A 16,989-nucleotide genomic window follows, 5' to 3' on the forward strand; every position below is an offset into this window, starting at 1 on the left:
AGAATCCTGGCCACACCTATCACCATAATCTGTGAAATTATAACCGGTCCCTGGCCAAAGTGCCGAAGTATGGATAAACAGCCTCCATGACCCATACGTAAAACATTATCATTTTCTTTCATAACACGTTCCTTCGGAGTGGGCAGGTAGGAACTTGGTTGGACAGCGTATTCGTGCACGACAGACAGACAAATAATTCCTGGTGGGGAGTGTGGAACCTGTTGTTCCTACCTGTGTACAAGATAACTTGACTTGAGGTAGCCAGGCAGACAGCCAGGTAGCCAGCCCCCTTAACTATCGGCCCCTCCCCCTTGCTTAGGCACCTTCCCCTCCCCCCTTCGGCCCCTCCCCTGACCACCCCCCCATATCCTTAGGCCCCTCCCCTGACCCTCCCCTCTCTTAGGCCCCTCCTCTGATCCCCCACCCCTCAGGCTCCTCTCATTACTCCCCCCTTCCTTAGGCCCCTCCCCTGTCCCTCCTCCCTTAGGCACCTCCCCTCTCCGTACCCGGCAGTAGGTCTCCACCAATCAAAGAGCTGTTTGTAAGGTCTCCACCAATCAAAGAGCTGTGTGTATTATATATTTATTTATGCACGACAGACAGACAGACAGTCAGACAGACAGACAATAAATCCCTGGTGGGCAGTGTGGAACATTGTTCCTACCTGTATAATCATTCCTGATGTTAACTCCACAACTGATAGGTATATTGCCACGTGCATTTTGTAAAACAAATAGGTATGCGAAAGCAGGCCAAACATTTCCAACTAGCCTTTGTCCGTCCAAGGATGGGTGTAATTGAGTAAATCTGAAACTTGCAAGCGAAATGCAGACCGTGACGTGATATTCATTGCATAAATTCGTGTGCAATTTGTAAGGCCGCGGTGACACAGACTTATTTCATTTAACAGTTATAACACCTTGTTCCTCATGACGTCCTTTTTACTTCTATGTCTCAATAGCGCTACGGAGATCGCGTGACGTGAGGGTTCTGCCTTTATATTGAGGGTTGTAAGTTGACGCTGAGGATGGGGGAGGAGGCGCCTCGCTCCCCCATGTGGAGTGACGTCACCCGCTAATTATTAATGGAGGGGTGTCCTGGAGGACGTCACCTCTTCATGATTTTTAATGAGGGGGGCTGTTCGATGTGAGGTGACATCACCTGCTCATGGTTATTAATGAGGGGGAGGGGGTGCAACTTATGGAGTGACGTCACCCGCTAATTATTAACACGTTCCTTCGGAGTGGGCAGGTAGGAACTTGGTTGAACAGCGCATTCGTGCGATCCGTGTCACGCGGCGCAAGCTGCGTGGGGCGGCGCGTCACGTGGTGCTGAGCCTGCCCGAAGCGCTCTATGAAATACAAATCGAGGGCGTGGCCATGCACGACAGACAGACAAATAATCCCTGGTGGGCAGTGTGTAACTGTTGCTCCTACCTGTAAAATATTAATGGCGGGGTGTCCATTTGGAGGACGTCACCTGTTCATGATTATTAATGAGGGGGGGGGGGTGCGAAATGTGAAGTGACGTCACCCGCTCATGGTTATTAATGAGGGTGGATCCATGTGTAGGACGTCACCTGCTCATGATTTTTAATGAGGGGGGCTGGCCGACGCTGGAGTGACGTCACACGAGGGACACAAAGACATTCTTGACTCATTATAGGTAGTAACGAGTTTAACGATGGCAATGGTTTGTTCTGGCTAAATGCATTCTCAAAAAATAATGACCTTCCCCATTCGTGCTCCTGCAAGCAATTTTTTGCATGTTATAAACCTTTAATGTGACTAAAATATCATGATTATTAATGAGGGGGGCTGGCCGACGTGGAGTGACGTCACACGAGGTACACACAGACATTCATAGCTAATTAAAGTAGTAAATAGTTTAACGATGGCAATGGTTTGTTTTGCCAAACTGCATTCACAAAAAATAATGACCTTCCCCATTATAATGCTCCTGCAAGCAATCTTTTTGCATGTTATAAACCTTTAATGTGACTCAAAAATATTGTTTTTTATTATTATCGGGGGATAGCGCGAACGCAGTCCCCCAGTATCACAAATTACACAGTCGAGTTTCCCGCATTTGGGGAAATCGCAGAGGTCAACCCACCCGCAGTGCAATGGATGAGCCTCGCCCTGGGAGGACCACCTAAGTGATCATGGTGCCTCCCCTGTCAGGTAAGTATGAGTTGGGTTGCTCCCACTATCCCTATACGAACCAGAACTCTGCACCTTTACTCTATGGGCCATTCAAAGGCTTTAACGTATTCTATGGTTCTTTTGGTAAAGAACCAGAAATATTAATTCCTGCATTCACGAAAGTCATAAGCCCAGCTTCTATGTGGCTGTAATTAAAAAAAAGTGTAATAAATGAATGGATGTTATATATGAAAACTATTTGAATAAAACTCGAATTTGTAAACGAAATGAAACTTCTTTTTTATCATAATTAAACACTTAACTGATGGTCAGGTTTTTGAGCAAAGATCCTAAAATGTATTCTGGGTAATGTACATCTCACCTCTGGTTCTATAAGTTTTGTCGGGCGATGAAAATCCTGGCCACACCTATCACCATAATCTGTGAAATTTTAACCGGTCCTTGGCCAAAGTGACGAAGGATGGTTAAACAGCCTTCATGACCCATACGAAAAAAATTATCAAATTCTTTCATGTAATTATTCTTGATGTTAACTCCAGAACTGATAGGTATATTGCCACATGTGCATTTTGTAAAACAAATAGGTATGCGAAAGCAGGCCAAACATTTCCAACTTGTTTTTTGCCCGTCCAAGGACGGGTGTATTTCCGTAAATCTGAAACTTGCAAGCGAAAAGCAGACCGCGACGTGATATTCATTGCATCAATTCGTGTGCAATTTGGAAGGCCGCGGTGACACAGACTTATTTCATTTAACAGTTATAACACCATATTCATCATGACGTCCTTTTTACTTCTATGTCTCAATAGCGTTACGGAGATCGCGTGACGTGAGGGTTCTGCCTTTGTAGTGAGGGTTGTAAGTTGACGCTGAGGAGGGGGGAGGAGGCGCCTCGCCCCCCATGTAGAGTGACGTCACCCGCTAATTAATAATAGAGGGGTTATTATGTTTAATTTGTATTATTGTATTACTTCCCTTCTACGTGACTTTACCGAAAGAACCAAGAAGATAGGGGTGTCCATTTGGAGGAAGTCACCTCTTCATGATTATTAATGAGGGAGCTGTTCGATGTGGAGTGACATCACCTGCTCATGGTTATTAATGAGGGGGGAGGGGGTGCAACATGTGGAGTGACGTCACCCGCTCATGATTATAAATGACGGAGGATCCATGTGGAGGACGTCACCTGTTCATGATTATTAATTAGGGGGGCTGGCCGACGTGGAGTGCCGTCACGCGAGGGACACACAGACATTCTTGACTCATTACAGCAGTAAATAGTCTACCGATGGCAACTGTCTGTTCTGGCTAAATGCATCATCAAAAAATAATGACCTTTCCCATTAGTGCTCCTGCATGCAATTTTTTGCATGTTATAAACCTTTAATGTGACTAAAAAATATTGTTTTTCATTATTATCGGGGGATAGCGCGAACGCAGTCCCCCAGTACCACAAATTACACAGTCGAGTTTCCCGCATTTGGGGAAATCGCAGGGGTCAACCCACCCGCAGTGCAATGGATGAGCCTCGCCCTGGGAGGACCACCTAAGTGATCATGGTGCCTCCCCTGTCAGGTAAGTATGAGTTGGGTTGCTCCAACTATCCCTATACGAACCAGAACCCTGCACTTTTACTCTATGGGCCCTTCAAAAGTTTTTACGTATTTTATGGTTCTTTCGGTAAAGAACCATAGAATTTTAATTCCTGCAGTCAGAAAAGTTTTAAGACCAGCGTCTACGTGGCTGTAATAAAAATAATAATAAATGAATGGATGTTATATATGAAAACTATATGAATGAAACTATAATTTGTAAACGAAATTAAAATCTTTTTTATTATTATTAAACACTTAACTGACGGTCAGGTTTTTGAGCAAAGACTCTAAAATGTATTCTGGGTTGTGTATATCTCACCTCTGGTTCTGTAAGTTTTGTTGGGCGATGAGAATCCTGGCCACACCTATCACCATAATCTGTGAAATTATAACCGGTCCCTGGCCAAAGTGCCGAAGTATGGATAAACAGCCTCCATGACCCATACGTAAAACATTATCATTTTCTTTCATAACACGTTCCTTCGGAGTGGGCAGGTAGGAACTTGGTTGGACAGCGTATTCGTGCACGACAGACAGACAAATAATTCCTGGTGGGGAGTGTGGAACCTGTTGTTCCTACCTGTGTACAAGATAACTTGACTTGAGGTAGCCAGGCAGACAGCCAGGTAGCCAGCCCCCTTAACTATCGGCCCCTCCCCCTTGCTTAGGCACCTCCCCCTCCCCCCTTCGGCCCCTCCCCTGACCACCCCCCCATATCCTTAGGCCCCTCCCCTGACCCTCCCCTCCCTTAGGCCCCTCATCTGATCCCCCACCCCTCAGGCTCCTCTCATTACTCCCCCCTTCCTTAGGCCCCTCCCCTGTCCCTCCTCCCTTAGGCACCTCCCCTCTCCGTACCCGGCAGTAGGTCTCCACCAATCAAAGAGCTGTTTGTAAGGTCTCCACCAATCAAAGAGCTGTGTGTATTATATATTTATTTATGCACGACAGACAGACAGACAGTCAGACAGACAGACAATAAATCCCTGGTGGGCAGTGTGGAACATTGTTCCTACCTGTATAATCATTCCTGATGTTAACTCCACAACTGATAGGTATATTGCCACGTGCATTTTGTAAAACAAATAGGTATGCGAAAGCAGGCCAAACATTTCCAACTAGCCTTTGTCCGTCCAAGGATGGGTGTAATTGAGTAAATCTGAAACTTGCAAGCGAAATGCAGACCGTGACGTGATATTCATTGCATAAATTCGTGTGCAATTTGTAAGGCCGCGGTGACACAGACTTATTTCATTTAACAGTTATAACACCTTGTTCCTCATGACGTCCTTTTTACTTCTATGTCTCAATAGCGCTACGGAGATCGCGTGACGTGAGGGTTCTGCCTTTATATTGAGGGTTGTAAGTTGACGCTGAGGATGGGGGAGGAGGCGCCTCGCTCCCCCATGTGGAGTGACGTCACCCGCTAATTATTAATGGAGGGGTGTCCTGGAGGACGTCACCTCTTCATGATTTTTAATGAGGGGGGCTGTTCGATGTGAGGTGACATCACCTGCTCATGGTTATTAATGAGGGGGAGGGGGTGCAACTTATGGAGTGACGTCACCCGCTAATTATTAACACGTTCCTTCGGAGTGGGCAGGTAGGAACTTGGTTGAACAGCGCATTCGTGCGATCCGTGTCACGCGGCGCAAGCTGCGTGGGGCGGCGCGTCACGTGGTGCTGAGCCTGCCCGAAGCGCTCTATGAAATACAAATCGAGGGCGTGGCCATGCACGACAGACAGACAAATAATCCCTGGTGGGCAGTGTGTAACTGTTGCTCCTACCTGTAAAATATTAATGGCGGGGTGTCCATTTGGAGGACGTCACCTGTTCATGATTATTAATGAGGGGGGGGGGTGCGAAATGTGAAGTGACGTCACCCGCTCATGGTTATTAATGAGGGTGGATCCATGTGTAGGACGTCACCTGCTCATGATTTTTAATGAGGGGGGCTGGCCGACGCTGGAGTGACGTCACACGAGGGACACAAAGACATTCTTGACTCATTATAGATAGTAACGAGTTTAACGATGGCAATGGTTTGTTCTGGCTAAATGCATTCTCAAAAAATAATGACCTTCCCCATTCGTGCTCCTGCAAGCAATTTTTTGCATGTTATAAACCTTTAATGTGACTAAAATATCATGATTATTAATGAGGGGGGCTGGCCGACGTGGAGTGACGTCACACGAGGGACACACAGACATTCATAGCTAATTAAAGTAGTAAATAGTTTAACGATGGCAATGGTTTGTTTTGCCAAACTGCATTCACAAAAAATAATGACCTTCCCCATTATAATGCTCCTGCAAGCAATCTTTTTGCATGTTATAAACCTTTAATGTGACTCAAAAATATTGTTTTTTATTATTATCGGGGGATAGCGCGAACGCAGTCCCCCAGTATCACAAATTACACAGTCGAGTTTCCCGCATTTGGGGAAATCGCAGAGGTCAACCCACCCGAAGTGCAATGGATGAGCCTCGCCCTGGGAGGACCACCTAAGTGATCATGGTGCCTCCCCTGTCAGGTAAGTATGAGTTGGGTTGCTCCCACTATCCCTATACGAACCAGAACCCTGCACCTTTACTCTATGGGCCATTCAAAGGCTTTAACGTATTCTATGGTTCTTTTGGTAAAGAACCAGAAATATTAATTCCTGCATTCACGAAAGTCATAAGCCCAGCTTCTATGTGGCTGTAATTAAAAAAAGTGTAATAAATGAATGGATGTTATATATGAAAACTATATGAATAAAACTCGAATTTGTAAACGAAATTAAACTTCTTTTTTATTATAATTAAACACTTAACTGACGGTCAGGTTTTTGAGCAAAGATCCTAAAATGTATTCTGGGTAATGTATAGCTCACCTCTGGTTCTATAAGTTTTGTCGGGCGATGAAAATCCTGGCCACACCTATCACCATAATCTGTGAAATTTTAACCGGTCCTTGGCCAAAGTGGCGAAGTATGGTTAAACAGCCTTCATGACCCATACGAAAAAAATTATCAAATTCTTTCATGTAATTATTCTTGATGTTAACTCCAGAACTGATAGGTATATTGCCACATGTGCATTTTGTAAAACAAATAGGTATGCGAAAGCAGGCCAAACATTTCCAACTTGTTTTTTGCCCGTCCAAGGACGGGTGTATTTCCGTAAATCTGAAACTTGCAAGCGAAAAGCAGACCGCGACGTGATATTCATTGCATCAATTCGTGTGCAATTTGTAAGGCCGCGGTGACACAGACTTATTTCATTTAACAGTTATAACACCATATTCATCATGACGTCCTTTTTACTTCTATGTCTCAATAGCGTTACGGAGATCGCGTGACGTGAGGGTTCTGCCTTTGTAGTGAGGGTTGTAAGTTGACGCTGAGGAGGGGGGAGGAGGCGCCTCGCCCCCCATGTAGAGTGACGTCACCCGCTAATTATTAATGGAGGGGTGTCCTGGAGCACGTCACCTCTTCATGATTTTTAATGAGGGGGGCTGTTCGATGTGGACTGACGTCACCCACTCATGATTATTAATGACGGGGGATCCATGTGTAGGACGTCACCTGGTCATGGTTATTAATGAGGGGGGGGGGGGTGCGATATGTGGAGTAACGTCACCTGTTCATGATTATTAATGAGGGGGGCTGGTCGACGTGGAGTGCCGTCACGCGAGGGACACAAAGACATTCATGACTCATTATAGGTAGTAACGAGTTTAACGATGGCAATGGTTTGTTCTGGCTAAATGCATTCTCAAAAAATAATGACCTTCCCCATTCGTGCTCCTGAAAGCAATTTTTTGCATGTTATAAACCTTTAATGTGACTAAAATATCATGATTATTAATGAGGGGGGCTGGCCGACGTGGAGTGACATCACACGAGGGACACACAGACATTCAATGCTCATTAAAGTAGTAAATAGTTTAACGATGGCAATGGTTTGTTTTGGCAAACTGCATTCACAAAAAATAATGACCTTCCCCATTAATGCTCCTGCAAGCAATCTTTTTGCATGTTATAAACCTTTAATGTGACTAAAAATTTTGTTTTTTATTATTATCGAGGGATAGCGCGAACGCAGTCCCCCAGTATCACAAATTACACAGTCGAGTTTCCCGCATTTGGGGAAATCGCAGAGGTCAACCCACCCGCAGTGCAATGGATGAGCCTCGCCCTGGGAGGACCACCTAAATACTCATGGTGCCTCCCCTGTCAGGTAAGTATGAGTTGGGTTGCTCCAACTATCCTTATACCAACCAGAACCCTGCACCTTTACTCTATGGGCCCTTCAAAAGTTTTAACGTATTTTATGGTTCTTTCGGTAAAGAACCATATAATATGAATTCCTGCAGTCACGAAGGTTTTAAGACCAGCTTCTACGTGGCTGTAATAAAAAAAAAGTTTAATAAATGAATGGATGTTATATATGAAAACTATATGAATGAAACTCAAATTTGTAAACACGACAGACAGACAAATAATCCCTGGTGGGCAGTGTGGAACTGTTGTTCCTTTTCTTAGGTTTTTTCGGTAAAGTCACGTAGGTAAAACATTAAAATAAATGAAAGTAAAATAAAATAAAAATCACGACGTTTCGGAGGCAACACAAGTCTCCGTCATCAGGTGGGACCGTCACAGCCAGATTTGCTGCATCAAGTGTTCCTTGTTCCTACCTGTAAAATATTAATGGAGGGGTGTCCATTTGGAGGACTTCACCTGTTCATGATTATTAATGAGTGTGGGAGGGTGCGACATGTGGAGTGACGTCACCTGCTCATGATTATTAATGAGGGGGGCTGGCCGACGTGGAGTGCCGTCACGCGGAGGGATACAAAGACATTCTTGACTCATTATCGTAGTAACTCGTTTAACGATGGCAGCGGTTTGTTCTGGCTAAATGCATTATCAAAAAATAATGACCTTCACCATTAGTGCTCATGCAAGCAATTTATTGCATGTTATAAACCTTTAATGTGACTAAAAAATATTGTATTCTTAGGTTCTTTCGGTAAAGTCACGTAGGTAAAAAAATTTAATTAATTAAAGTAAAATAAAAAATAAAAATAAAAATCACGACGTTTCGGAGGCAACACAAGCTTCCGTCTTCAGGTGGATCCGTCACAGCACGACAGCTGTATCAAGTAAATGAGATATTACAAGAGATACCACTCCGTATATATAATGGTTGAGGGGGGGGGGGGCCAGGAACGGCCCACTTTTTATTATTATGATAAGGTGCGGCTTGAGACTACGGCTGGACTGTATAACAAATGACTGAGCCTTTATTATGGTGAGCTGCGGCTTGAGACTACGGCTGGACTGTATAACAAATGACTGAGCCTTTATTATGGTGAGGTGCGGCTTGAGACTACGGCTCACCATAATAAAGGCTCCGTCATTTGTTATACAGTCCAGCCGTAGTCTCAAGCCGCACCTTACCATAATAATAACAAGTAAACCCATAAAAACAAAGTTTTTCACTCTAAATCCTTTATATGCGTGGCGGCTAGAGTCCTGTCGTCCTCTGGCTTGAGATGGCTGCCACCTATGGGTCAGACGATTGTCTGCCAGTATTAAGCAATTGGTAATTAAATATTTAATTTGTTTTCCCTAAACAGTGTAAAATTTTAGAAATTGTTTTTTCACGAAAATTAATTGTCACACACAACGAGTCTGTGTGGAAAATGTCAGCTCGATTGGATCACAGGAAGTGGGTTAAAAAACGAGCGAAAGATTTGCACGGTCCTAAGCAAGCAAGCGAACTTAATATAAAGGATTTAACAAGTAAACCCGTAAAAACAAAGTTTTTCACTCTAAATCCTTTATATGCGTGGCGGCTAGAGTCCTGTCGTCCTCTGGCTTGAGATGGCTGCCACCTATGGGTCAGATGATTGTCTGCCAGTATTAAACAATTGGTAATTAAATATTTAATTTGTTTTCCCTAAACAGTGTAAAATTTTGGAAATTATTTTTTCACGAAAATTAATTGTCACACACAACGAGTCTGTGTGGAAAATGTCAGCTCGATTGGATCACAGGAAGTGGGTTAAAAAACGAGCGAAAGATTTGCACGGTCCTAAGCAAGCAAGCGAACTTAATATAAAGGATTAAAAAATATATTCGCCTGTGGAGGACGCGGGGATCGATCCCGCGACCTTTGGCATGGGAAGCGAGGGCGCTACCAACTGCACTACTCCGCCACGGCCTGTGGAGGGGTTACACTCTGGGCTCCTACACTGTGACGTTCAGCCAAAGCCATGAATGAGTTCTATTTGAATAAATGTAAAATAAAACATTTTTGCCTAAAAAGTGTAAAATTTTTGAAAAAAAAATTCACGAACATTAATTGTCTCGCACAGCGAGTCTGTGTGCAAAATGTCAGCTCGATTGGATCACGGGAAGTGGGTTAAAAAACGACCGAAAGATTTGCACGGTCGTAAGCAAGCAAGCACGCAAGCAAGCAAGCGAACTTAATATAAAGGATTTAAAAAGTGGGCCGTTCCTGGCCCTTCCCCCCCCTCAACCATTATTTATACGGAGTGGTATCTCTTGTAATCTCTCATTTACTTGATACAGCTGTCGTGCTGTGACGGTTCCACCTGAAGACGGAAGCTTGTGTTGCCTCCGAAACGTCGTGATTTTAATTATAATTTTTTATTTTACTTTCATTCATTTTAATTTTTTACCTACGTGACTTTACCGAAAAAACCTAAGAATATGAATCCTTGCAGTCACGAAAGCTTCAAATCTAGAATTAAAAAATATTGTTTTTCATTATTATCGGGGGATAGAGCGAACGCAGTCCCCCAGTATCACAAATTACACAGTCGAGTTTCCCGCATTTGGGGAAATCGCAGAGGTCAACCCACCCGCAGTGCAATGGATGAGCCTCGCCCTGGGAGGACCACCTAAGTGATCATGGTGCCTCCCCTGTCAGGTAAGTATGAGTTGGGTTGCTCCCACTGTCCCTATACGAGCCAAAACCCTGCACCTTTACTCTATGGGCCCTTCAAAGGTTTTTACGTATTCTATGGTTCTTTCGGTAAAGAACCAGAAATATTAATGCCTGCAGTCACGAAAGTCTTAAGCCCAGCTTCTATGTGGCTGTAATAAAAAATAATCATTAATAAATAATGGATGTTATATATGAAAACTATATGATTAAAACTCTAATTTGTAAACGAAATTAACAAATTCTTTTTTTATTATTAAACACATAGCTGACAGTCAGGTTTTGAGCAAAGCCCTTAAAACTGTATTTTGGGTAATGTATGACGTTGTGGAGGAGGGAGGAGGCGCCTCGCCCCCCCATGTGGAGTGACGTCACACGCCAATTATTATTAATGGCGGGGTGTCCATTTGGAGGACGTCACCTGTTTATGATTATTAATGAGGGGGGCTGGCCGACGTGGAGTGCCGTCAGGCGAGGGACACAAAGACATTTTTGACTCATTATAGTAGTAACGAGTTTAACGATGGCAACGGTCTGCTCCTGCAAGCAATTTTTTGCATGTTATAAACCTTTAATGTGACTAACAAATATTGTTTTTCATTATCATCGGGGGATAGCGCGAACGCAGTCCCCCAGTACCACAAATTACACAGTCGAGTTTCCCGCATTTGGGGAAATCGCAGGGGTCAACCCACTCGCAGTGCAATGGATGAGCCTCGCCCTGGGAGGACCACCTAAGTGATCATGGTGCCTCCCCTGTCAGGTAAGTATGAGTTCGGTTGCTCCAACTATGCCTATACCAACCAGAACCCTGCACCTTTACTCTATGGGCCCTTCAAATGCTTTTACGTATTTTATGGTTCTTTCGGTAAAGAACCATAGAATTTTAATTCCTGCAGTCACGAAAGTCATAAGCCCAGCTTCTATGTGGCTGTAATTAAAAAAAGTGTAATAAATGAATGGATGTTATATATGAAAACTATATGAATACAACTCTAATTTGTAAACGAAATTAAACTTCTTTTTTATTATTATTAAACACTTAACTGACGGTCAGGATTTTGAGCAAAGACCCTAAAATGTATTCTGGGTAATGTATATCTCACCTCTGGTTCTGTAAGTTTTGTCGGGCGATGAGAATCCTGGCCACACCTATCACCATAATCTGTGAAATTTTAACCGGTCCCTGGCCAAAGTGGCGAAGTATGGTTAAACAGCCTTCATGACCCATACGTAAAAAATTATCATTTTCTTTCATATATTCATTCTTGATGTTAACTCCACAACTGATAGGTATATTGCCACATGTGCATTTTGTAAAACAAATAGGTATGCGAAAGCAGGCCAAACATTTCCAACTAGCCTTTTGTCCGTCCCAGGATGGGTGTAATTGAGTAAATCTGAAACTTGCAAGCGAAAAGCAGACCGCGATGTGATATTCATTGCATCAATTCGTGTGCAATTTGTAAGGCCGCGGTGACACAGACTTATTTAATTTAACAGTTATAACACCATGTTCATCATGACGTCCTTTTTACTTCTATGTCTCAATAGCGCTACGGAGATCGCGTGACTTGAGGGTTCTGCCTTTATATTGAGGGTTGTAAGTTGACGCTGAGGATGGGGGAGGAGGCGCCTCGCTCCCCCATGTGGAGTGACGTCACCCGCTAATTATTAATGGAGGGGTGTCCTGGAGGACGTCACCTCTTCATGATTTTTAATGAGGGGGGCTGTTCGATGTGAGGTGACATCACCTGCTCATGGATATTAATGAGGGGGAGGGGGTGCAACATGTGGAGTGACGTCACCCGCTAATTATAAACACGTTCCTTCGGAGTGGGCAGGTAGGAACTTGGTTGGACAGCGCATTCGTGCGATCCGTGTCACGCGGCGCAAGCTGCGTGGGGCGGCGCGTCACGTGGTGCTGAGCCTGCCCGAAGCGCTCTATGAAATACAAATCGAGGGCGTGGCTATGCACGACAGACAGACAAATAATCCCTGGTGGGCAGTGTGTAACTGTTGATCCTACCTGTAAAATATTAATGGCGGGGTGTCCATTTGGAGGACGTCACCTGTTCATGATTATTAATGAGGGGGGGGGGTGCGAAATGTGAAGTGACGTCACCCGCTCATAGTTTTTAATGAGGGTGGATCCATGTGTAGGACGTCACCTGCTCATGATTATTAATGAGGGGGCTGGCCGACGCTGGAGTGACGTCACACGAGAGACACAAAGACATTCTTGACTCATTATATGCAGTAACGAGTTTAACGATGGCAATGGTTTGTTCTGGCTAAATGCATTCTCAAAAAATAATGACCTTCTCCATTAGTGCTCCTGCAAGCAATTGTTTGCAATTGCTTGCAGGAGCACTAACAAATATTGTTTTTCATTATTATCGGGGGATAGCGCGAACGCAGTCCCCCAGTACCACAAATTACACAGTCGAGTTTCCCGCATTTGGGGAAATCGCAGGGGTCAACCCACCCGCAGTGCAATGGATGAGCCTCGCCTTGGGAGGACCACCTAAGTGATCATGGTGCCTCCCCTGTCAGGTAAGTATGAGTTGGGTTGCTCCCACTATCCCTATACGAACCAGAACTCTGCACCTTTACTCTATGGGCCATTCAAAGGCTTTAACGTATCTATGGTTCTTTTGGTAAAGAACCAGAAATATTAATTCCTGCATTCACGAAAGTCATAAGCCCAGCTTCTATGTGGCTGTAATTAAAAAAAGTGTAATAAATGAATGGATGTTATATATGAAAACTATATTAATACAACTCTAATTTGTAAACGAAATTAAACTTATTTTTTTATTATTATTAAACACTTAACTGACGGTCAGGTTTTTGAGCAAAGACCCTAAAATGTATTCTGGGTAATGTATATTTCACCTCTGGTTCTGTAAGTTTTGTCGGGCGATGAGAATCCTGGCCACACCTATCACCATAATCTGTGAAATTTTAACCGTTCCCTGGCCAAAGTGGCAAAGTATGGTTAAACAGCCTTCATGACCCATACGTAAAAAGTTATCATTTTCTTTCATATAATCATTCTTGATGTTAACACCACAACTGATAGGTATATTGCCACATGTGCATTTTGTAAAACAAATAGGTATGCGAAAGCAGGCCAAACATTTCCAACTAGCCTTTTGTCCGTCCCAGGATGGGTGTAATTGAGTAAATCTGAAACTTGCAAGCGAAAAGCAGACCGCGATGTGATATTCATTGCATCAATTCGTGTGCAATTTGTAAGGCCGCGGTGACACAGACTTATTTCATTTAACAGTTATAACACCATGTTCATAATGACGTCCTTTTTACTTCTATGTCTCAATAGCGCTACGGAGATCGCGTGACGTGAGGGTTTTGCCTTTGTAGTGAGGGTTGTAAGTTGACGCTGAGGAGGGGGGAGGAGGCGCCTCGCCCCCCCCCCCCCATGTAGAGTGACGTCACCCGCTAATTAATAATAGAGGGGTTATTATGTTTTATTTGTATTATTTTATTACTTCCCTTCTACGTGACTTTACCGAAAGAACCAAGAAGAGAGGGGTGTCCATTTGGAGGACGTCACCTCTTCATGATTATTAATAAGGGAGCTGTTCGATGTGGAGTGACATCACCTGCTCATGGTTATTAATGAGGGGGGAGGGGGTGCAACATGTGGAGTGACGTCACCCGCTCATGATTATAAATGACGGAGGATCCATGTGGAGGACGTCACCTGTTCATGATTATTAATTAGGGGGGCTGGCCGACGTGGAGTGCCGTCACGCGAGGGACACACAGACATTCTTGACTCATTACAGCAGTAAATAGTCTACCGATGGCAACTGTCTGTTCTGGCTAAATGCATTCTCAAAAAAGTAATGACCTTCCCCATTAGTTCTCCTACAAGCAATGTTGTACATGTTATAAACCTTTAATGTGACTAAAAAATATTGTTTTTCATCATTATCGGGGGATAGCGCGAACGCAGTCCCCCAGTATCACAAATTACACAGTCGAGTTTCCCGCATTTGGGGAAATCGCAGGGGTCAACCCACCCGCAGTGCAATGGATGAGCCTCGCCCTGGGAGGACCACCTAAGTGATCATGGTGCCTCCCCTGTCAGGTAAGTATGAGTTGGGTTGCTCCCACTATCCCTATACGAACCAGAACCCTTCACCTTTACTCTATGGGCCCTTCAAAGGCTTCAACGTGTTCTATGGTTCTTTCGGTTAAGAACCATAGAATATGAATTCCTGCAGTCACGAAAGTTTTAAGCCCAGCTTTTACGTGGCTGTAATAAAAAAAAAAGTGTAATAAATAAATGGATGTTATGTATGAAAACTATATGATTAAAGCTCAAAATTGTAAAAGAAATTAACAAATTCTATTTTTATTATTAAACACTTAACTGACGGTCAGGTTTTTGAGCAAAGCCCCTAAAATGTATTCTGGGTAATGTATGACGCTGAGGAAGGGGGAGGAGAACGCCTCGCCCCCCCCATGTGGAGTGACGTCACACGCCAATAATTATTAATGGCGGGGTGTCCATTTGGAGGACGTCACCTGTTCATGATTATTAATGAGAGGGGCTGTTCGATGTGGACTGACGTCACCCACTCATGATTATTAATATAGGGGGATCCATGTGTAGGACGTCACCTGGTCATGATTATTAAGAGGGGGGCTGGCCGACGTGGAGTGACGTCACACGAGGGACACACAGACATTCTTTCATAATCAACGTTTTTGGGTTTAGATCGCGTTATTTATAAATGTGTCGTAACCCTCCACCACCCGACACGGCCAATCAGTAAAAATGTGTCACGTTGACAAAAGACAAATAGTTCACTGCTTTAGCCCACCGGTGTGTTGAAGCCACAACATTTACAATTCTCAAAAAAGTAATGACTAATGTAGCATAATCACAATAAAACACATTCCAAATGATTACTAATCTACAACTCGCATCGTAACAATAGCCTGATTACTAATCTAGTATATAATTACAATCACTCCCCCCTTGAATCTTTGCACCTGATGAGTAATTGAGTTAATGATCACGTCACTCTGCTGCTGCTCTATATAAGAACGGGAGACACAGCAGAGCCTCACCATTCTGGCGAATTGCCCGATGAGGGGGAAACTGCCCTGGCTTGCCAGGGGAGACACCAGGAGCATCGAGGTGATCCTTCCAGCCTGTCCGGATCTCAAGTGAGACCTAGCCACCAGCCCCGAGGCCTGCGAGGGCCCTGACCGTGTGGCCAGGGATGACCACGCTGCCAAGAAGCGGGGACTGCTGGAGAATGGAGACGGAAATCACAACAGATGAAGAGGGGAAACGGCGAGAGTCAAGGACCACGAGGGCCACCCGAGTTGCTGAAGGAGACCGGGATGACCGAGCCGCCCAGCTTATGCTCGCAGCAGATGAAGAGGAAGCAGGGAGAGCGCCAAGAGAAATGAATGCCACCTGCACTGCTGAGGGAGCCAGGGACGACAGAGTCGGCCAGACGGTGACTGCACGCGACAAGAAGACGACGTGGCGAAAGCAGAGGGCCACCGACACCACCTGTGCCGCCGGAGGGGACTGGGGCAACCAGACCGACCCGCTGGCAGCAGGGGGATGCGTGGAGGAGGCACGGAGACGGATGGAGGGGAACGCGGCGGAGGCACGGCAGAAGGGGAGGATGGAGGAACTGGATGGGAGGGTGGGAGCTGATGGAGTGGGTGAGGGAAGCCGAGGAGAAAAAGGTATGGCGTCCGGAAGCAGAGAGGCGGGTGCCCCCGAGCGGAAGGTGGGGAACGAAGCCAGGGAGACGCCAGCAACCCTGAGGCAGGGGGAGGCCCGGAGGGAGAACGTGACAGTGGACGCTGGCCCGGTGGGAGCTGGGAGGCCCCGGGAACGAGACGGGAAATGGCGACGCGGGGCAGGGGTGAGTCTGACACCACCTCATGTCAAACGACATAATTGCGTGAGAGTAATGATGAAGGACGAGGTAGCAGAAGAAGTGACCATCGACCGAGCAACCTTTGTACGGTCAATAATGATGGGCTTGCTACAAATAGAGCCGACAGACTTGTACTGTTTGATAACCCTGCCGGGAGGGAGGGCGTTTGATGTAAGCTTCAACTCAAGCCCCCTGCTACAAAGATTTATGACCCGCTTCGAGGAAAAGGCGGAGGAGAAGCCATTGATATCAATGAAGCTACAACTGTTATCAGAGCTGGACACGAAGGTGGTGACTATTTTCCTATACAATGAAGCCCTACATGACCAC

At 45.0% G+C, this 16,989-nt stretch overlaps 8 non-coding genes across 8 annotated transcripts; all 8 read right to left on the reverse strand.

Annotated features, from left to right (window-relative positions):
* Positions 1 to 2,027: 2,027 nt before the first annotated feature.
* On the reverse strand, positions 2,028 to 2,191 carry LOC144731648 (U1 spliceosomal RNA). The gene has a single exon (XR_013587985.1). It is a non-coding gene; the product is annotated as a U1 spliceosomal RNA (small nuclear RNA).
* Positions 2,192 to 3,584: 1,393 nt separating this feature from the next.
* On the reverse strand, positions 3,585 to 3,748 carry LOC144731641 (U1 spliceosomal RNA). The gene has a single exon (XR_013587978.1). It is a non-coding gene; the product is annotated as a U1 spliceosomal RNA (small nuclear RNA).
* A 2,387-nt stretch (positions 3,749 to 6,135) lies between these two features.
* LOC144731645 (U1 spliceosomal RNA) lies at positions 6,136 to 6,299 on the reverse strand. The gene has a single exon (XR_013587982.1). It is a non-coding gene; the product is annotated as a U1 spliceosomal RNA (small nuclear RNA).
* Positions 6,300 to 7,825: 1,526 nt separating this feature from the next.
* On the reverse strand, positions 7,826 to 7,989 carry LOC144731657 (U1 spliceosomal RNA). The gene has a single exon (XR_013587994.1). It is a non-coding gene; the product is annotated as a U1 spliceosomal RNA (small nuclear RNA).
* Positions 7,990 to 10,546: 2,557 nt separating this feature from the next.
* On the reverse strand, positions 10,547 to 10,710 carry LOC144731656 (U1 spliceosomal RNA). The gene has a single exon (XR_013587993.1). It is a non-coding gene; the product is annotated as a U1 spliceosomal RNA (small nuclear RNA).
* A 614-nt stretch (positions 10,711 to 11,324) lies between these two features.
* On the reverse strand, positions 11,325 to 11,488 carry LOC144731649 (U1 spliceosomal RNA). The gene has a single exon (XR_013587986.1). It is a non-coding gene; the product is annotated as a U1 spliceosomal RNA (small nuclear RNA).
* Positions 11,489 to 13,117: 1,629 nt separating this feature from the next.
* On the reverse strand, positions 13,118 to 13,281 carry LOC144731650 (U1 spliceosomal RNA). Its single transcript, XR_013587987.1, has one exon. It is a non-coding gene; the product is annotated as a U1 spliceosomal RNA (small nuclear RNA).
* Positions 13,282 to 14,681: 1,400 nt separating this feature from the next.
* LOC144731643 (U1 spliceosomal RNA) lies at positions 14,682 to 14,845 on the reverse strand. The gene has a single exon (XR_013587980.1). It is a non-coding gene; the product is annotated as a U1 spliceosomal RNA (small nuclear RNA).
* Positions 14,846 to 16,989: the final 2,144 nt, after the last annotated feature.

Source organism: Lampetra planeri, chromosome 39 (genome assembly GCF_965212315.1).
Source record: "Lampetra planeri chromosome 39, kcLamPlan1.2.h2, whole genome shotgun sequence".
In the NCBI taxonomy this organism is placed as follows: Eukaryota; Metazoa; Chordata; class Hyperoartia; order Petromyzontiformes; family Petromyzontidae; genus Lampetra; species Lampetra planeri.